The following is a 23,625-nucleotide window of genomic DNA, read 5'->3' on the forward strand; positions in this document are numbered from 1 at the left end:
AGTCCACGGTCTTCCTTTCCTCCTTCACAGAACGAGTCACCGCCGGTGAAGAAGTCGCCATCTAGCCACGGTTTGAAGGTGCCAGTAAGAGAAATCGCAGCTCCATGGTTGAAGAAGATTGCAACTATTTCTGGCGCTCAGGTTCGGTGTGAAGCATTTGGCTGTGGTCGGTGTTCCCTGGCTCAGATCCGTCACTCAGGTAAGGTGGCTCAGATCCGACGTTTTCTTCTTCTCCATAGCCTCTGTTTCTTCCACTGTAAATTATTCGGCGTGTTGCGAGCTAGACCTTCTTCTGCTTCTGGGTCTTCTTCTGCGTTCAATGAAACCGAAACATAACAGGGTCTTCTAGTTCCCTTTGTCCCTCACCTGTTCGGCGCCTTACCCACAAACTCCATCAATCTCTGTTATCTCTTTCTCTCATGCTCCAGCTCTGCCTTTCGATAGTCCCTTTCGCTCACAGCTTTGTCGGGTTCGATTGATGTGTTGGATTGTTTTATATCTTCTGATTATATTTTCAGATAATTGATGTTGGATGGTTTATTATATTTTCAGATAATTGATGTGTTGGATTGTTTTTTGGGTAAGGAATCGTGAAATGAAAACATGCATTGGGGGTGTTTCTTGATAGGATGTTGTATTTTCTGATAACATGGACCGGATGCGGCCTTTGAACATGATATTCTTGATAGGATGGGCCTTAAGCATGATATCTATAATCGCTATGCCGTTTGTCATTGATGCTGATTTTGCTTTGCCATGAGAGTTTTTACCCGTTAATTATCCGTTTGGAAAAATTCAAGATCGAGGTTCTGATTAGTTGAATATTGATGTTGTTTAGTAATCTTGCTTATTAATATTAGGTTGGTTTATGCGTGGCATAGGACAGAAATTATTCGGTTGGTTTGAGCCTGATATATGGTATTTTCGGTTGGTTTATAATGTCTGATTTTTTTTTGGTTCTAAGATCTGTTTATCTGATGCACAAATATACCAAATGCAAATCTTTGTGTTTAATGTTTGAATCATGATAACAAAAATGTTCAACATTCATAATTTTTGTCGCATCACGGTTTGTCGTCTGACTGTAGTAAATTTTTTTTTTCAGTGCTGGCTTGGGGTGTTTGGTTGGTGCTGATTTTGCTTCATTGATAGTTGTGGCTGACGTTTTGCTTTCAGTGGTGGGTTGATTTTCATTCATGGATTCATTTGTGAAGCTTGGTTTATCTGATTTCGGTTTGCTTCCTTTGTTGAAACCGAAACATCGTGCTACTCTCAGGGATGGTCTTTGCTTTCGGGGCCAGAGGATCAGTTTTCGGTTCATATAGTTTGACTAGTTTTTCTAGAGATATATTTGTAATCCTTATGTTTTATTTTTTGTAATCCTGTTTTAAACAAAATTATAGGATGTTGTATTTGTGGTAATTAAAATTAATTTATTTAATTTTTTTCTTGTCATGAAAGGAATGGGGACATAGTTTCATTTTATGTTGGATTAAAAAAATTAATTACATGTTATAAAAACATAGAATGAATTTCTTTTTGTTTTAAATAAAAATGAAGGAAAGAAAAATGTTAATATGGTATTCATAGTTGATTTGGGTAACAATGACAGTTGTTATTTCAATTGATTTTGAGTTGATTAACCTGTGATGACTGAAGAGCTGTAATTGTGCTATAGCATAATGGGTAAGAATACGGTGAAAGCTTCCTGGGACCTATGAACCACAAAAGTGTTTATTGACCTATGCATTGAACTTGTGCAACAAGGGGAAAGAAAAGGTACTAGCTTAACAAAGAAAGCTTGGGATATTCTTGGTGATAAATTTACTGCCAAAACTGGAAGTGTATAAAAAAGCTCAATTTAAGAATAAATATGATTCCCTACGAAAGGAGTGGCAGACATGGGATAGGCTGCTTCGTGAGACAGGATTGGGATGGGATACTGAAAGGAATACTGTCAGTGCAACTGATGATTGGTGGGAGAGAAAAATAAGGGTAATTATTGAACCTTTTGATCTTACATTTTCTCTACTTGTTAATGTTTTGTGTATATTTACTATTTTTTGAATATTTTATGATATTATTGGTGTCTAATGTGCAGGAAGTTCCAAACTACGAAAAATTCAGAGAAAGAGGACTTCAATTTAGGGATCAATTATTAACTCAACTATTTGGGAGTGTGGCTGCAACTGGACCACAAGCATGGGCACCTTCTTCCATGACACTTCCAAGTAAAGGAACACTGAATGAAGATTTGGAAGAAGGGTCTGGAGATAGTGATGAAATTTTGAGGTGCACCAATTGGTATAAGTGGGGAATTTAACTCAGTGAACTTCAATGACAATAGTGGAGGTAGTGGGGGCAACACTGAATTGAGGCAGGATAACAGTGGTGGGGGTACGAGCAGAGGTGGGAGTCGACCTAGTAGTTCACTGGGGGTCAGAAGGAAGAGTGAAGTCATGAAGAAACGCACATCTCCCTCTATGAAAATAGCATGCACTTAGCAAGATTGCTGAAACAAATATTTCTGAGGCTGAGCGTGGCAATGAGGTCATTTCACGAGTAGAAGCTAGAAGGTTGGAAGAAGAAGCGCGTGCTTATGAGATTTCAATTAGGGGAGTCCTGTCTCACCTCAAAACAGTTCTTGAAGTTGTCAGTGATCCTGATTTCTTTAGACGGTGCACACAACTCCTTATGGAACGGCCGGAGGCACAGGAAATGTATGCAGCTCTGAAGGATAAGAAGGAACAACTTCTGCCTATTTTGGAGTTTTACACTAGGGATTTATGACTTGTTTATTATATTAGACAGTTCCATATGTGTATCGTTTTATGTGACTAGTGGATTGTTATATGAATCAGACAACTCTGTTACTTTTATAAATATTTCGTAATTTCTACGTAGGAATTCTAAACTTTATGTGTATGTGCACAGGATAAAACAAATATGGATGATGAAATTAAACATGTGGAAGAGCATGCTAAGGGACGAAAAAAAAAGGGTTAACAAAGTTGCAGCATTGGTCGGTGCATACGCTACTTTGAACTTGTGTAAGGAGCCTCGGCATGCAAGTGCTTATACAGGTTGCTTATGGGTAAGGGATGTTTTACATGGCAACCCCAGTCGTTGCTATAACATGTTTAGGATGGAACGGGACGTGTTCTTAAGTCTGGTGGAACAATTGCAACAACATGGTCTAAAAGAAACTAAAAATATAGGGTTACATGAATCAGTTGCAATGTTTTTACATACCGTTGGCCATGCACTTAGTAGCAGAATGCAACAAGAAAGATTTCAACATTCAGGGGAGACAATTAGCAGACATTTTCATAATGTCCTAATGGCATGCTGTAGACTTGCCATGTCTAATATCAAACCAAAAGATCCAACATTTCGGCATGTTCATACAAAAATTCGATTTGGTAAATACTGGCCTTTTTTTAAACATGCTATTGGAGCAATTGATGGCACACATGTTTCTTGCGTTGTCAGTGCAACAGATCAAACTAAATTTATCTCTAGGAAAGGAACAGTGTCACAAAATGTCATGGCGGTTTGTGATTGGGACATGTGTTTTACTTTTGTCTTGGCCGGATGGGAAGGTAGTGCACATGATGCTCGGATATTTGATCATGCCCTCACAACTTCTTCAATGAACTTTCCCCATCCACCTGAAGGTATTTTTTTATTTCCTACATTTTTTTTATATTTAGCTTAACAATAAAAACATAATTTACAATAATTTCATTTTTTATATAGGAAAATATTATTTGGTGGATGCTGGATACCCAACACCGAATGGATATCTCGACCCATACAGACGGGAGCGTCACCATCTGCCTGATTTTCGAAGGACATCTGGGTTTGAAAATGACAATGAGATCTTTAACTATTTCCATTCAAGTTTAAGGAGTACAATTGAAAGAACTTTCGGAGTTTGGAAAAAAAAGTTCGCAATCTTACAAAACATGCCATCCTATGATTATGAAACACAAGTTAAAATCGTTTGTGCAACGATGGCTATACATAATTTTATTAGAACGACATCTATTACTGATCCTAGATTCGTTCAGTTGGAAGAAGAAGGTACTTATGCAGAAGATAATGATGATGGGGTTGGATTTTCACGTATACATTCATCAATTCAATCTTCATCTTACATGGCTCAGGTTCGTGACAGCGTAAGCGACGAACTTGTTAATTCAATACGAGGATAGTAGTCATGTCTTATTTATTTCCTTTTATCATAGATTGTAATATGTAGTTAAAAACAAGGGTTAATTAATCTGCAAATCCTTATAGTTTCAATCAATTTTGAATCAAATCCCTATATTTTTTTTTCTTTTTATCAAGTCCTTATACTTTTACCTATTTTTTATTACGTCCTTGTGTTTATTTTTCTTTTAATTAAGTTCTTATAATTTTACTAAATTTTTAATAAGGTCCATGTAGTTTTCATTTTTATTTATTAATTAAATATAAGCTTAATTAAATAGATTAATACTGAAATATAAAATATTAATAATTAAATTAAATTAATAATTATATAATAAAAAAGTAATAGAATTAATTAATCCAGGAAAAAATTTTAGATCAATTAAATTTTTTTGCTGAAAAAATAAAATCATTATAATAATTCAATATCTTTATAATATTATTGTTTATAAACTAATATTAAATAATATATACTATTTTATGTTTATAGAATAATACTATTAGAATTTATAAAATAAAGAATAAAAAATTCAGGGACTTAATTAAAAATAAGACGAACGTATAAGGACTTGATAAAAAGAAAAGTAAATGTAAGGACCTAATTAAAAGCAGGTGGAAGTATAAGGGCTTGATAAAAAGAAAAAAAAATATAAGGACTTGATTTAAAATTGGTTGAAACTATAAGGCCCTGTGAATTAATTATCCCTAAAAACAAAACCTATTACAAATGCTTTGTATCGATGCATCATCTTAATGATTATGACACTTCTTTATTTATATTTATTTTATTAATATTATACCTTATATTCTCAAGCTAATTATTACTTACTTTAATAATTAATAAATTGTTTTAAGACGTGTTTATTCTATTTTATCAAATAATATCATCCCATTTTATGTTTATAATCTTCATGAAAAATACATGACTTTCTTTTTGCAACAAAATAATTCATCTTCTCTAAAAATATTTTCACTCTTATATTTTATGAATATATATGTGTGGTGACAATTAATTAATTAATTGTATTAAACATCAGAGGTTATTATACATATAGTATGTTATGACAAAAAGTAGTTGTGAAAAAATGTTATGGGATTTCACGTTTAAAATCTTTAAAGAAAATTAATATTTTTTTGTTATAAAAAAAATCATTTTTCTATAAACATATTTAATATTATGTTTTATAAATATATGTACACATATTAATTATGTATTAATTATATTATCTTATATATTATTAATTATGTTAGTAAAAAAATTTTCATTAACAATTTTATTTCTTCAAATCAAAATATATCATAAAATCTATCCCTTATATAATTATCATATTAACTTATACCCTTTTTGGTAATTTCCACATGTAAAAAGTGCTTCTGGTAATAATTATCCAAACACTCTCACTTCTCAGAATCACTTTTTCTCAGAATCTATTCTCCAAAATCACTTTTCCAAACCACGGTTTGGTTTCATCCAAACACACCCTAAGTTAATGAGTTGGATAATATTTTTTCTTTGTAGAGAATTGAAAAAACTTTAAATGAAAACTTGAATAACCTCAATATAATTTTTATAGAATTAGTTATGAATTTTTAAAATTAGACTACAAAACTAGAATTATCGAATGAATAGTAACTCAATAAATAAAATGCAAGATTATAGTTAATGGGTTTTAAATAATGATTTGCTTGAATTATAGTGCTTTCAGATACATACCAAAAGGATAAAGTGACGGATGTTTCAACACGTAGATGTAATTTTCCTTCACCTTGAATAATTGGTGATGTTAAAATGAATGTAACAAAATTAACATTGAATTTCCTTTTAAAATATATATGTTAATAAATTTTGATGAACTTCGTATAATAGCTATGTACTGAATCATGCAAACCGATGCGATTTATTCCTTATATGGTCTTAGCCTTTGCTTTATTTTAGTTCTTATGTACTTTCATGTTCTTTAGGTTGATAGCCCAAACCGTTCTGCAACATACAACATAACCTGGTGGATTTATAACGCAAAATAGTAAACATGGATCTGACGCGACCAGGGGGCCACCGGTGGTTGTCTTCAATTCTCGATCAGCGGTAGAAGCAATAATAAGTATTATATTGGATGGTGATAGATGATTTGAAAATATATGCAAATGCAGTTGAGCAAAACTCTTTTCTTTTGTCCTGTTATATAAATAAGTATTATATTGCCTAAATTAATGCACATGTGCTGTGTTCTCTCATGGACATATGTCACCACATTTAGTCTTGCTTTTCTTTTCAAAATGTAGTAGGTTTATTGACAGAGTGTATTTGATTGACATTGAGTCTTGCAAGTCTTCTAGAAATCTATTAGGTTTATATATTCGCATTAATAACATGGTAATGTATATGGTCATGGGAATGCTGGCCAACTCGACAAGGTTTAGGATTCATTTTCTTATATGTGAAAGCAAGAAAGGAGGAGAATAATTTAATTTTATACTGTAAGTTTTTTACTGACAATATATCATTAATTTGAAATTATAATCTCCATTTAATTAACATGCTATTAATCTTTTTATTTGTCCATCCTCCCACTTTAAATCCAAATGCACAACGCTAAAAGTAGAATGTGAACAATTGAAGAAATGTATTTAGAAGGTATTTAGTGGGAGTTGTTACTCATATTAATCACTAAGTTGTCATTCTTCATGTCAAATTTATATTCCAAATTAACTCTCTGCAGAAAACGGAACTTCTGCAAAGTAGGTAAAAACATATCCTTCTTTCATACTCCTCCGGTCCTAATTATAAGACCCAATTGACTTATTTGAGGAGATTAAGGAAGCAAGTTAAGTTGGTTATTTATAATAAATAAGTGTTGTTATTCCTAAAATATCCTTGCTAATTAAGTATATTGGCTAAAACTATCATGATTAGAAGGATTATCTTGGAAAAAAATGCATAAATATAAGAGACAAAATGGATTGGGTCTTATAATTAGGACCAAATAAAAAGTCAAATTGGGTCTTATAATAAGGACCGGAGGAGTATTATCTTTCACATGGACGTAGGAGTTTTGATTTTCAAGTATTTGCCGAGAAGCTTATTCACATCACAAAGGGAAGAGTTCACTTATGCAACAATGTACATGGGACCTCATTATTCAGAAATTGTAGACATATTTTCATCTCAAATATCCAGAAATTGTTGTTAATTTATAATGACGGTTTATATATCCAGAATAAGGGAATTTAAATCATTCCTTCATAATGAAAGAGCCTTCTTCCTAAACCAAATGTTATAATATGAACTACTATTCTCCTCATTAACTTTGTTTTAATATACTTTTCTCCACATAATATATGCAAGCATGTGGACAAATATATCTTATGTGAAAATTTTTAATTGACAGCCATTATTTTTTTATATCTAGTCATACTTATCCATTCTTTCTCTCATAAATAGCAGTATAGCACAACATATTTCTAAGCCCAGGACTTATGGTTCTCAGTATAATGACAAGTCTATTGTGCTAGAAGTTCATTGATGCAGTCCTTTTCTCATTTAGAATCTACAAAGCACATAAAATGTTGGCAGCAGCACCAAAATTCTCCAAGATCTAGCAGATCTTCCACCTCCTTTATAATGCTAGGCAAACCCTGTTGACAGCAACACCTGCAGAGAACGGTAAATCCGAGTCGTGTCTTACAGACATTGTCCTTAAGAGCTATTCCGCAACTACCGACAAAGCAAGAAGCGGCGCTCCCCAGGATTAAACGGATTCTTCCTGTAAGAACAGGGTGAGCAGAACAGCAAAAGGTAAAAGAACTCAGTAAGGTAGAACACCAGAGGAGGGAAGAGAGTTGCCAGAAAGCTCAAAGCACAGCAGTCCCCGTTTGAACTTCCGTCTCATGCCCCTTTTATAGGCTACGGATCACAATACCATTGGGCACATTTAAACGTGCTTAATGATAATTAACTCATAATTAAATGAGCGGTTTCAAGTAGTAATTAACTTGTTTAATGACTATTTAAGGAGAATAAAGTCTTCGGTTACGAACATTGAAGAGGCATAATTATAATTAAAATTTAGATGGATATTTCCAATAAAGTGCCCAGTACCGCATTTGACTCGTGCACAGGGGGATAGGGGAAATTGCCGGATTTGTCTCCGGTGGCCCATTGTGTGCGTAAGTCCACTCCTCCTCTTGGCCCATTTGGTAGCCCAAGACCACTTATTACTTGGACCCTCACAATCCCAAGCAATGTGGGACTCTTCCTTTGACACACCCATACATAATATTTACAACAATCCCCCACATGTGTCAAAGGAAGTACCTTTAGTTGAGTTACACACATGAGTATAACCATTGTATCTGGTGGTCCTTTGGACTTAAAACCCGACCTAGACCAATAACACTTAGTACACAGAGATATTGGTGGTCCTATGAACTTAAAACCAACACCTCTTAGGCGTATACTAGAGGCATTATTAGTCAGATTATACCCCCACATTTTCGCTGTTAACGGCGTTTTTGCGCGTTAAGACGGCCATGCGCGTGCCTGGTGCATAACGAATGCTTTAGAGATTTTGCCACGATCTCATAGGAGCGGCCCCACTCCACATTCGTAGAGGTGATTTCATTAAATGTACCTGCAATGAGCACATCATCCCGTAGGATTATGAAATCATTAAGAGCTTTCACTCAGCCTCACCAAAATGCATTCTAGCACTTTCTCGTGCCATAGGAAGGGACTAATAATTTATTTTAGTGCTAGCAGAATTGACAAACAACTTGTTTTTACCCATTGAACCTTCTTCATGGGATCACCAATCACAAAGGTTGGGTTGCCATCGCTGTCAATTTCAAGTGGCTTTAGTCCCATTCCCCTTGACTGATTTGTTTCTTCCTAGGGTTATTAACGAATCCGCTAGGTCCACTTTGACCTCATAAAATTGATTGAGATACCTCTGCAATTTTTAAACATGCTTATTCATATTGTATCTCAAGTAATTTCCATTTGCACCATTGTTCTCTCTACAATGGTTATTGCCATTTGGCAATCACAACTCATTGACAAGTGTCGGTTTTACACCAAAACATCTGCTAAGAAATTTTCAGCATCTTAGCCTCTAATCACCACTAAAGGTGAATGATCACTAGTGAATTTTTCTCATATAAACTGAAATTCAGTTAACATCCGTGTATCTCTATATCACGGGAATCCACTGTACATGACACCAAAATTTATGGTATCCCTCAAGTATTTCATTTTATATCACAGCGATTAATTATTTAATGCAAACAAATTCTCAAGAATTTGTGCATACACAGGTTGAGCTGCACAACTACCTCAAACAAAATATTAGCATCACAAGAAATATTCACATATTGGTTCTCAAAAACCAAGCTTTAGAAACATTTCTCTCAAAATCTCATTCCTTTATGATTTTAGCACTTAATCCACATTCAATATTCACAATAGTTGTGCATATTCATACATATTTATATCAAGATAAGTTATTTATCCTCAAATAATGATATTATGAAAATTAAAACACATTTATCTTTACACTAGATAAATGACTAAATTTTCATACCCACATAATGCTTGTTTTAAGCAACACAGAAAGATTTGATAATTCACAAAATTTGCTCTCAATAGCAAATAACAAAACCTCCACTTTTTTTTTATTTTAAAAATCACAACACACATATTGAGATTTGCAAAATGAGACTATTATAAATTAAAACATATTCTTCTCCACCAATATTATTTCTGTAAGGTACCCCACATTTTAGGCACCCCCACACTTTCAAATATTTCATTTTTATGGGAAAATCATTTCATACCTTATCAATAATAATTCTACTTAAATTAGAACTTTTCTCACAATATTTTTTTACTGCACACATATAGCAAACCATATATCTAAATACTAAATTATTTGAAAACTCCAAATGCCAATGCCAATACAAGTGTTTTTTTTTTCTCCCGACATAAAAGCAACATCACACATTATAGGTATATAGTTACTGTAAATGATCAGTTATAGTACTTTGAAGAAATTATTGTTGGCATACTAAAAGTGATCATTTAAATCATCCCGATGAAGTAATAATCGGAGGTTATCAATTATTGAGACCAGATTAATCATATATGTTGAACAACCCAATGAAGCTTTCAATGTGGAGGAATAAAACCCACCAACGTTAACCATTTTTAGAACACATGAAACCCAATGATGCATGTGGAATCAATGCAAAGAGAACTAACGTATGAAACCAACAGCATATTTGCTGGAATAAAACTAGAAGGTTACCAATCATTAAACCAAATTAATATACTCATTAAACAGTAAGTCCTCCAATGGATAGGAAGTAAATTATTTTGTTGACACAAGTAAAGTAATAACACCTATTGAAACCAATTTATATACTCATCAATTAAATGCAATAAAACCTTTAAGACTGCAAGTCTCCAACGGATGCAAGAGGTTAAATTCACCGACAGTAACATTCACCCAATAACTCAACGTTAAATTTCATCCTTGATATTCGTAAAACTTGAATGCTTGTTACGTAACCACTCTAAAATTTATGTACTTTAAAATACGAAATAAAGATTCCATTAACATCTTCATAACAGAAATATATAAAACATTCACACAAAAAGTAATTCTTCCGACTGACATATACTAGTCAGATTTCCATATCACATGCAAATTTTAATTTGCATATTGACAAAGCCTCAAGCTTTAATTTGAATGTCAAATAAGCAGTTTCACACAACTGACATGTAAATGACTTTAAACACAATGAATTCTCGTTAATTCACGTGCTAGATATCAACGCCAATGCTAATTTTCACAAGCCATATAATTCTTTTGATTAATAAACACATCAATATTTGTACTCTCAATTTGCAATAATTTCTTTTCAACCTTGATTAACACTTTGCTAGCACACCAATGTGTATTAAATTAGAAGAACATGTACCTGATGAAGCTGAGAGTATTGCAACCATCTCGTGGGAAGCACGCTCAACAACATTTCTACACAATAATGGCATTCATGCCTCCAAACTCTTCATCCAGATATAGTATCCACAAGGTCCAGTGAGTCTGATTAAAGAGACAAATTTGGCACTCGGGTTCTCAACCGTCATGGCCAGCTTAATCATATAACACACCTCAAAACCCATCTTTTCAAGAATATCATCAGACTCACTATCTCAACTCATGCTTTCATCGGGTTCACATTTACCACCAATTCATATCACCATATTAGGGGGTTGTGCCCAGGTATGTGAGTTAAAACTCAACACTCAATTCATCCCTGGCCTCTATAATTACCAGGGGTCAACATGAGTTTAGCACCTGTTTACTACCATCTCAATAAAAGACAAAGAGGCCTCAAAAACGTCCTAGAAGGAATGTACAAAAAACATGTGAGACCAACTCAATATTCCTCTTGTGCAAGAGAAAATAGAAATGAAATCAAAATAGGACAAAGTTCAGATGCCTCCCTGTCCGATAACTCTATTGCCAAAACAATTGATGTTGCACTAGCTCTTAAGATTGTTGGCGGTAGCACCAAAATTCTCCAAGATCTAGCAGATCTTCCACCTCCTCTATAATGCTAGGCAAACCCTGTTGACAGCAACACCTGCAGAGAACGGTAAATCCGAGTCGTGTCTTACAGACACTGTCCTTAAGAGCTATTCCGCAACTACCGGCAAAGCAAGAAGCGGCACTTCCCAGGATTAAACGGATTCTTCCTGTAAGAACAGGGTGAGCAGAACAGCAAAAGGTAAAAGAACTCAGTAAGGCAGAACACCAGAGGACGGAAGAGAGTTGCCAGAAAGCTCAAAGCACAGCGGTCCCCGTTTGAACTTCCGTCTCATGCCCCTTTTATAGGCTACGGATCACAATACCATTGGGCACATTTAAACGCGCTTAATGATAATTAACTCATAATTAAATGAGCGGTTTCAAGTAGTAATTAACTTGTTTAATGACTATTTAAGGAGAATAAAGTCTTCGGTTACGAACATTGAAGAGGCATAATTATAATTAAAATTTAGATAGATATTTCCAATAAAGTGCCCAGTACCGCACACTACAAAAAAATATGTCAATTGTAGCGGTTAGAGTGATACATTTCTAGCGGTTTTAACCGCAACAAATAACATTTGTAGCGGTTAACAAAACCGCTAGAAAAATAGGTGCAAGAAAAAATTTCTAGCAGTTATGGCAATCGCTACACATCATGGTCAAAACGCTAGAAACTTTCTAGCGGTTTTTAACCGCTAGAAAATATCTGAAGGAGAAACATTTCTAGCGGTTATAAAACCGCTAGAAAATGTTCCCGGAATAAAATTTCTAGCGGTTTTATAACCGCTAGACATATACTAAACCAAATCTATTTTGCCGGGAATTAAATAATTTCAGTAGCGCGCGGAAATTTCTAGCGGTTAGAGAACCGCTAGAAATGTTCGGAAAATTAAATTTTCCCGCCAATTAAATTTTTGGAATGGCGGTAAAAAAATTTTCTAGCGGTTTGAACCGCTAGAAATTTTGGCGCAAAATTTACCTAGAAAGAAATGGTTTGGAACCGCTAGAAATGTTTACCGTCCCAGAAAAAAAATTTATGGTTTTTCATATTATAATTTTAAAAACCATTAAATAAATTATGTTGAAGAATTTTTGTTAATTTGTATTATTAGTTATATGTTACATTTTATATATTTAAATTTTGTAATAAACAATATGTAATTAAATTATGAATGTGTCAAAAGAAGTGAATTTAATTTAATAAGATAATTTAATTGAATATTTAATAAGATAGTTGAATTGAAGATGATATATTTTGTAATATTGTACCTATAGTGTTAGGTTGATGAGTATTTGAATCAGTTGAGGAGGGCATGACAAGTGTGGAGAAGAAAAATCTGAAAGAAAAGGAGAAATAAATATGTTAGTAAATTTTAAATAAAAACAAATAAAAGATACAATGAATTATAAAATAAAATTCACTTACCATACAGTAAAGAGAAAAAAACCACCATATGAGATAGTAAGAAAAAAGAGAGAATTATGAAGAAGAATAGGAGAGGAAAGAAAAGAGATGGAGTAAATGAATGTAGAGAAGATATGGTATTTATAGAGATCAGCGACACATTTGTAGCGGTATTTTTGTAGCGTTTTATTGCATTTTGTAGTTGTTATTCATTTTCTAGCGTATATATAACCGCTAGTATTTTGTAGCGGTTATATTTGTAGCGGTTATTAACCGCTACAAATTTAATTTTTTTTATTTTTAAAAATCTGAACGAATTTTAATTTATAGATATGTATTTGTAGCGGTTAATAACCGCTACAAATTACAATTTTGTAAAATAAATTTGTAGCGGTTATGTAACCGCTACAAATTAAATTTTTTTTATTTTTAAAAAAACTGTACGAATTTTAATTTATACATATGTATTTATGGACGGAAAATTTTTTTAATAATTTATTTTGGATGCTGCTATTCTCCATCATCATCCGGCCTGAAAGGACACATTTTAAAAAAATTTGTTAAATTTATAATGTATTTGGAAAAAATTAGTAATTAGTAGTTAATTATTTAAATAATTTAAGAAATGACGTGTACCTGATAATTGGCAAATTATCATCTCCTTGAGGAAAGAAGTCTTCAAAATTCGAGGGTTGGAAGGGTTCACTGTCGTAAATAATGTCACCATCACCCATATCATAAAGATCTCGTGGCTTGAGGTGAACGACCATATTCCAGTCTTTATGTTTCTCGTCCTCGACATAGTAAATTTGGTGTGCCTCAAAAGCAAGGATATATGGCTTATCATCTTCAGATGCCCCCATATGAATAAGTCTAGAGAAATTAACTGAGGTGATGCCCAAATGGTCAGTAGCGAGTCCCCGTGAAGTTGTCGTATTTACCCAGGAGCACTTGAACAGTGTCACGGTGAAAAGCTGGTAACTCAACTCAATAATGTCAATTAGCTTTCCATAGTAAGTGACGCCTCCAAAGCGCATATCGCCATCACTACTGCTAGCATAACATCTCGTTCCGAATGTCCCGCAAACTCCAGAGTTTTGTGTGAGCAATCCCTGATCACGTCCAACCGTACAGAACTTGAAGCCGTTGACATTGTACGCGGTAAACCTTCGTGCATGGTCTAATGGACCGAGAGAAAGAGCTTTGAATTCATCTGTGTATGGGCTGTTGTCATTACGTATTCGACGTGTAAACCAACTGGGAAACTCTTTGTGGACTCTTTTATCAATGTCAGCAGAACGCGCACGGCCCCGTAGCTGACGCCTGAGATAACTCCTAAACTCACTATAGTAAAGTGTAATTTGTTAGAAGAGTCAGTAAGAAACAAATATAAAGTGTAAAAGCTAGTGAGCTTATATGATATATATACTTACTGCATGAAGGGTTCAACTTGGCTGCAATTTATCAAAACGTGTCTGTGTGCCTGGAGTTTCTCTGTAGGAGTGAGTCTGAAGAATTCATATCCTCCAACTGGTTTTCCAACAGGAGGAAATAAAGTTGACGTGGAAGGACCAGGAGGAGAATCATCTACGCGACGCGGGCGGTTAAAAGATGTCTCCATGTCATCAAAGTACCTCGAACAGAAAGTTAGGACCTCATCTCCGGAATAACCTTCTGCTATTGACCCCTCAGGCCATGCCTTATTCCTAACATATGATTTTAATTTTCCCAAGTACCTGTAAGTTAAAATTGCATTAATAATTACGAGTAAATGAAAGAACAATGTGAAATTTAAAGAGGCGGGAATAAAAGATAATCTAGTACCTCTCTATAGGGTACATCCATCGATAGTGAACTGGGCCAGCAACCTTTGCTTCTCGAACAAGGTGGACAGTCAAGTGAACCATAACAGTAAAGAATGATGGAGGAAATATCATCTCCAAGTGACAAAGTGTAAGAATAATTTTATTTTGCAGCTGATCAAGCTCTTCCGCTACCAAGACCTTCGCACACAACTTCTTGAAAAATGAACATAATTCTACCAAAACCACCGATACATCAGAAGGAAGTGTGTTTTTCAAGGCCAATGGAAGTAACTGTTGCATAAGAACATGAGAGTCATGACTTTTCAACCCAGTAACCTTTCGAGCCTGCAGATCGATACACCTTGAGATGTTGCTAGAATATCCATTGGTACTTTTATGTTCTTCAACGTCGAGAGGAAGATATCCTTGTTATGCTTTGTCAAGGTGAATTTAGCTGGCTGAAACTTGTCGTTTTCATCAGGCCAAGCCTCTTCACGAATTCCCTAGGCCCGTAAATCTTTTCTAGCTGCGAGATGGTCTTTGGACTTTCCAGCTTCATTGAGCAACGTATATAGCACATTATCGCACACATTTTTTTCAATGTGCATAACATCCAAACTGTGTCGTAGCAAATTAGATTCCCAATAAGGAAGAGTGAAAAATATGCTTCTCTTCCGCCATTGCATAGGTTGCGTATCAGATGTCCCACGAGATCGTCGTCCCAATCGTTCGGGATCCACACTCTTACCAAACTCGACATGAACATCTTCTAACTGCCACAAAATATCCATACCAGACAAAGTAACAGGAGGATCTCTCTTCTCCTGTTTCCCATCAAAGCGAATCCGTTGCAATCTAAGTCTGTGCTTGGAATCAAGGAACCGTCGATGTCCTATGAAGCACCACTTGCGACTGTGTGGAAGGCGACATGGCACAGAATCAAAATTGCACTCAGGACAGGCCAACCCAGTATGCACATTCCAGCCAGACAAAGTTCCCAAACCGGGAAAATCACTTATTGTCCACATCAAGGCTGCACGGAGATTGAATAGTTGCTTGTCATGTGAGTCATATGCCTCAACACCATTCGTCCATAGTCGATCAATTCGTGTATCAACGGTTGCAGGTATACGTCAATATCATTTCCTGGTGCTTTCTTGCCAGGAATGATCATGGAAAGCAAAAAGGAGCTCTGCTTCATGCACATCCAAGGTGGTAGATTGTATGGAATTAACACCACCGGCCAGATACTGTAACTTGTGCTCATGTTTCCGAAGGGATTGAAACCATCGGTTGCCAATGCAAGACGTACATTTCTAGGATCATTGGCAAAGTCTGGAAATTTCGCATCAAATGCTTTCCACACCTCCGAGTCTCGTGGGTGCCTTAACCTACCATCTAGATTTTCCTCAGTCGCGTGCCACCTCATGTGCTGAGCCATTTTTGATGACATATACATTCTTTGCAACCGTGGTTTCAAAGGAAAGTATCTAAGAAAATAATATATTAAAAATTTAAAATACCGAATATTTAAATACTAAATATCGACTCAATTTAAAAAAATTGATGACATAATCAATTGTTTTAAGAATTTGAAATATCGAATATTTAGAGACGGAACAAGTAACACACTGTAATAATTTGTACCTGAGAATTTTGGCCGGTTTCTTCTTTTGCTTCTTGCCCTTCCGTACCGACTTATAGCGTGACGTCTTGCATCTCGTACAAATCTCTTTGTTGGCATCATCTCCCCAGTATAGCATACAGTCGTTTGGGCATGCATCTATCTTCTTATAGTTCAAGCCAAGCTTGTTAATAATCTTTTTTGCTTCGTAAAAAGATGGAGGGAATTCAGCTTGGGGGAAAGCATCTCCCAGTAATTCCAGCAACATGGACATCGCCTTGTCAGTCATACCGCACAAGCATTTGATGTGATACAGCCTCACCAAGAATGACAACTTCGAATACTTTGTGCACCCAGAATAAAGAGGCTTGTCAGCTTCGGTCATGAGGTCAAAAAATTCCCGAGCAGTTTCGTTTCTTAGAAACTCCGGTTGAGGTCCCTCTACTTCATCTTCGTTGGGATTCGGGCTTTCGTGAACACCAAAAGCATCACGCACAGCATCATTCACGGCATCGGCTTCATCCACTCGAACTCCCATCCGTGAAACTACTGGAACTGACTCAGCACCCATATCTAGCCGTTCCCCATGTAGTTGCCAAAATACGTACTCTCGCGGAAAAGGCTTAAAGATTAAATGTTCCCTAACAATATCTTTGGGATGCCACTTTTTGAAATTACATTTAGGACAGGGACACTGAATCTTACCATTTACGGCAGCATTGGCGAAAGCAAAATCCAAGAAATAGTTTAGACCAGCCAACTATTGCGGAGTCGACCGGTGCAAGTTGATCCACGACCTATCCATCACTAATAATGCTCAAATTTCGTGAAAATATGACACAGGAAGCTCAAAGAGAAGTTAAAATGGAATTCAGTTGGAGTGCTTCAGCTTATAAAGGAGGCTGTCAATGTAGTGGAACGGTCATTTTTTTGTAGCGGTTACAAAACCGCTACAAATTTGTAGCGGTTTTAACGGAAAGTTTCATTTTCCAGCGGTTATTAACCGCTAGAAATTCAAAATATCGGTTACAAACTGATAGAAATTTCTAGCGGTTTTAACGGGAATTTTGTCTCCAACGGTTTTGACATTTCTAGCGGTTACAAAACCGCTAGAAAATTACCAAAACCACTAGAAATTTAGGTAATTTTCTAGCGCTTTTTCACAAACCGCTAGAAATTTTCACGATGTAATGAAATTTGGTTGAATTTTCTAACGGTTTTAGAACCGCTACAAATAATAGTATTTTTAAATATTAAATATAAATACTGCGCAATAAATTAATAACATTACAAAAATAAATATTTATTAAATTAATAAATGATTATAGAATTATTTTGATTAATTAACATGTTTAACGTGTTTAATAAATTGTAATGTTGATGTTGTAATAAATAAATAAATATTTCAATATTAATTAATACTTGACATAAATAAAATTATAGAAATAAATAAATAAAGTAAACAAATAAATATAAAATTTAAATAAATATCTAAATAGTATATAAAACCTAAAATCAAAATTCTAATAAAATCCCATACAATGAAAGCAAGATAAATCATGGGTGAGGGGCAGAAGCAGCATCATCGTGATCATCCTCTGCTGGATCCTCCGGCTGGGGGTGGGCAGGCCGCTCAACCTGCTGGGACTGGACTGGCGGATGGGGGGGTAGGGGCGGGACTGGTGGCAGGTGTAGGTCGGGGATCTCAGGAATCGAGATGTTTGGAGCTATACTGACCACCACATGACGCAGAGCCGTAGCAGCTGCCAAGAGCTGGTCAAGCTGCCCCTGGAGCTGACGATCACGCTCCTGCAGCTGACGATCACGCTCCACGATCCTGGCCTCCATCCTGGCCTCGAACTCTTGTCTGAGCTCCTCTCGCAATTCCTCTGAGGATGAGGAACCCGGCCGCTTCGCACTCGCATGAGAGCTCCCGGCAGTATATGAAGGGCCAGCGCCACTTGAGCGGGGCAACCTAGTCGGTGTAGGTCCAAGTCCAAGCCCGCTAACTCGACCAGGGTGCTGCGGCCGGCCACGACCCGCTAAAAGTGAGGCGGTGGGATCCAAGGCAGACCCCTGAGACTCACGCAAGTCGGAATCGACCTGAGTCATCCGTGCCTACCAAAATTAATATAAAGAAGTTAATTATAATATAATGATATCTACACTGTGATATTATATTAATATTTAATTTATTACTTACCGCTATCTCCTCAACCTCATCCGACGCACGCCCGTCTCGAGGTCTATACACCATCGGCCACATCTCGCCATAAGTGGCTGTGTATCCCCGCTCCTGCCGTATCTTTTCCCTCTGTAAATGAAATCAAAGAAATAATTAGTTACAAATTAAATACATATACATATTTAATAAATTTATTTCAAGTACTCACAATCTCGTCATAAGTGATCGCAAAGCTCCTGGATCCAGCCCTATGACGTATGGTCTAATGCCTGACGCTCCCAGCATTTCTCCTAGAAAGAGCCTGAAGCAAAATGTAAAAAAATTAAATTAAATGAGTCAAGTCGATAAAAAATAAAGAAATTATAATTAATACAATATTATCATACCATCTGGTCAGCCGTCATCCTAAAATAGACGTAACTGGACCAGTCTTGGTCCGGGACTCCACCAGGTACATCTGCCAGTATCTCCTGGAGGGGCCTTGTCCCGTCACCTTTCTTCTCCCTCTACAGGTCGGCCCTCCTGTTCTTCCATGCCATCCCAAGCCTCTTGATCGTGTCAGCCCTCAACTCCTCCCCCAGAATAAATTTACTCTATGATTAAAATAATAAATTAACTAAATAACAAATTATAAACAAATAATTAAGCAATTTCAATAATCAAAAACAAATAATTAGTTTTTAACTAATTTAAGAATATTATAAATAAAATATAAATTAATCAAAAACAAATAATAATTAAACAATTAAGTAATTTAAATGAAAAATATTTTTACTCAACTAAATTTAAAATTATTATAAGTAATAAATTAATGAAATCAATAACAAATTATTTTCATTTAACTACTTTTAAATAATTTAAAAATATATATATTCATTTAACTACTTTTAAAAATATTATAAATAACAAACAAATTAAATAAATAAAAAATTATAATCAAACAATTAACTTATTTGAAAATAAAATATATAATCATTTATTTAAATTAAAAAAAATTATAAATAACAATTTTATATTACCTTCATCATTTCCCAACCTTGCTGCTTCTTGTCTGAGGTGATCTTCTTCCAGTCCTGCACGTAGATGGGGAACAGCGTCCACTACTGACCAAGGAGGCGCATGTACTTGTTGTACAACTGGCCACCTTTCTTCGTCGGTTGGCCCAACTCATTGAGCGGCACAACCACTCGTCCGCTCGTCATCATAGACAGCTCTCTGGCTGTCAACCTCCGATAGGACCTGTTCCCCTCAGTGTCTACAAAATTTAATTAAGAAATAAATTATATATCAATAAATTAATACAATTTCTATATAAATTAAATACTGATCAAAATTTTAAAAAGTTAAATAAATACTTACCGACAAATTCCACCTCAAAACCAGCCTGACGTCTCGGAGCAGGACGCTGCGCAGCCTGGGGATTCTCATTCCCCTGATCCTGCTCCTCCTCCTCCTCCTCGTCAGCAGCATCAGCATCAGCATGGGGTTGCTCATCCCCAGTAAAATGAGCCTCCTCAGTCCGCTCAACATCATCCTGCTCCATAAAACTGAGGATATCCTCCTCGCTGAGATCGTAGTCATGAATGCTGGGGAATGGCTCACCAGCATCATGATGAACCTCACTGGGTCCAGCTCTCTCAGGATCAACTGGGTCTTTCCCGTGCCGACGACTCATCCTAATAACAACAAATAGTAATTATTTATAAATAAAATAAAATAAAAATTATTTATAAGCTACAACATAATAAATTAAATAAAATAAAACATAAAATAAAAATTATTTATCAATAAATTACTATTTTTACCTGAAAATAAGGATCTGCAACTGAATCAGAACTCGAATATGTTTTGTGGAGAAAATTCAGCAGTGCTTCGCTTCCAGAACGATTAAAGTGAAAGTGGGGGGGGATATATAGGCCGAACATTTCTAGTGGTTTTCGACAAAACCGCTAGAAATTTCTAGCGGTTTTGTCCAAAACCGCTAGAAAATCCTAACGGTCACAAGTACCTCAGGAATTAGCAGATATTTCTAGCGGTTTGGGTAAAAACCGCTAGAAATTTCTAGCGGTTCTTGCCCGAACCGCTAGAAATTGCTAAACTCCTCGGGAAATTAAAAATATTTCTAGCAGTTCACGCATCAACCGCTAGAAATTTTCAGTGTCTAGCGGTTTATTAGCCTGAACCACTAGAAAATAAACGCTACAAATTTGGCACCAAGTTCCCGCCAAAACCCGGGAAATTTTCTAGCTCTAAATTTCTAACGGTTAGGTGGTAACCGCTAGAAATGTGCGGGCAATGGTCAAACCGTCTGTAATTTGCAGCGGTTTTTCTAAAAACCGCTAGAAATGTTTGGAATTTCTAGCGGTTTTGTTGAACCGCTAGAAATGTTCCGCTGCTAATTCAACATTTTCTTGTAGTGGCATTTGACTGGTGCACAGGGGGATAGGGGAAATTGCCGGATTTGTCTCCGGTGGCCCATTGTGCACGTAAGTCCACTCCTCCTCTTGGCCCATTTGGTAGCCCAAGACCACTTATTACTTGGACCCTCACAATCCCAAGCAATGTGAGACTCTTCTTTTAACACACCCATACATAATATTTACAACATAAAATACTTGAACTTTCTCAAAAAAGTTACGCAACAAATAAAAGGAAATGAAATTGTAACGAAACGTGAATTACATGAAAATACAATTTATCACCTGATTTTTATTATTTCATGATCTTTCAAGTAGTATCTCACATGCAATAAAGAAAATCATCCTCATTGTATTGCCCACAAATAAGACAAAACAATAATCAATGAATAGAATTTTGGCTTTAAACAATAAAGGACTCCAAACACCACAGTTTGCTATATACTCCCATGAAAGTTTTGCTACAATATAACATAGGCTGTGTTTGGCGGGGCATTTGAAGCTGTAAGGTACTACTTTCAAATAAGACAGTTGCACTTCATTGTTTTCCCCATTCACAAATAAAGTGCATGCAGACTTACATTGAAGCATAAATGATTTCCTGAGAAGATTCGTCAAAAAGTATCTGCCGTTTATCAACAGTCACATCTACAATTAAACTGCATGCAAGTTTACATTGGAACCGGAAACATTTCTTGCCTCGCTCCAAACTAGAGAAGAAAGAAGTTACCATAAAAGAGAAATAATCATGAAATCATTGAACCTTGTTTTACAATGCAAATTGCCACAATTAGTTGGGTAAACGAAGAATAAATAAATTAAAGTATGAAAGCAAAAGGAAGGAGGAGAATAATAACAAGCAGTCACATATAACAAATTTGATTAGATTGTGATCAAGATCAAAGAACCTCTTATAGGAATCCTGAATCAAAGCCTGTGTTGCATGACCCATCAAGAGGAATTGAAGGCCCAATGATAAGAGTAAGAAAATGTGCCATAAAGGAGGCTTTATAAGGAGTTATTTTAGATCTTCAAGTCAAAGAGAAGCTGTATGAGACCTGAGACATACAACCAAGAGCTATCACTTATTTGTACATTACAGAAGTTGGGCTTTCGACAAATGGAGTCCAGATTGAAGAGAGGTGGAGATGGCTTCCAAATAGGCCAGGTAACGTAAAGGGGCATGCAAGAGCTTTAAGAGATGGGCTTGGATTAGTATAAATAAGCCTAAGCTAAAAAATAGTGTTGATAATTTTTATGTTAATTTGCTTTCTATTTTGGTTAATTAAGTTATAATGGGCTAGGCATGATTAAATAAAAGTCCAAAACAAATTTTTTCTAGTATTTTTAAGAGTCTTAGGTGCCATTCTTTAATTAAATAAGGCAACTTAGGATATCATATGTTTATCTTTTAGGAATTATATTACAAAGCCCAATTATCCTACAACATCCATTCATTTAAATATGACCTTTAAATGAATCCTAATCAACATATCCTGTAAATACCAATCCTTTTACCACACCATTTAAATTATTTTGAGATATTTAAATATAAAATTGCCCCAAAAAATCAGATTTTCAGCTATTCATCCATTACCCAACCAAAATCTAATATCTTTCTATATCACTATTAAAAGTGACATCCCCAACCACCCAAGATCACTAAAAGTGTCACATCCTGACCAAAATCTAATATCTTTCTATATCACTATTTTAAATATGTAGAGGTCTCAATAATTTCTGAAAAAATATGTGAAAATTATTTAAATATTTTTTTGAATTTATAAAATTGATTCCAAGCCTTGAAAGTGCAGGAATTAATTTTAAAATATTTATTATCGAAATCTTATTAATAAAACTGTATTTCAGAGAAAATTCAAAATAAATAGTTAGAGGTTGAGATAAATTCTAAAATTTTTTAGAGGGATTTCTTATATTAAAAGGGAGTTTTTGATGGAGAGAAATAAATTTTTGGAGGCCCAAAAATATTTTTGAAAATAGTAACCAAAATAGTGAGTTTTGGTTAGAAATTGATATTTATGATTGGACCAAACTTCTTCTCTAGTTTTAAATCAGATTTGGGATTCATATTAGGCCAAGAGGGCCCAGAAATTTTGTGCAAGTCATGGGCCAACAATGGAAGAGGCTTAAGCCCAATTTAAACCCAAAAATCAATGAAAAAATCAAGAAGAAAGACACTTGGCATGATCTAAAAATTTGAGGCATTTGATGAGAGCCACATGGCTCCTTATGTGGCAAAAAATGGTGCCACAATGGAGGGGAGAGGGGTCAGATTTTTGCTCCATAAATACCCCTTAAAATTCGGCCAAATTGGAAAATAGAGGAGAAATTCTACCAAATTGAAAACTCATCTCCAAA

The sequence above is a fragment of the Neltuma alba genome, unplaced genomic scaffold (genome assembly GCF_004799145.2).
Source record: "Neltuma alba isolate B1F8T4 unplaced genomic scaffold, ASM479914v2 tig00010087_pilon, whole genome shotgun sequence".
Classification (NCBI taxonomy): Eukaryota; Viridiplantae; Streptophyta; class Magnoliopsida; order Fabales; family Fabaceae; genus Neltuma; species Neltuma alba.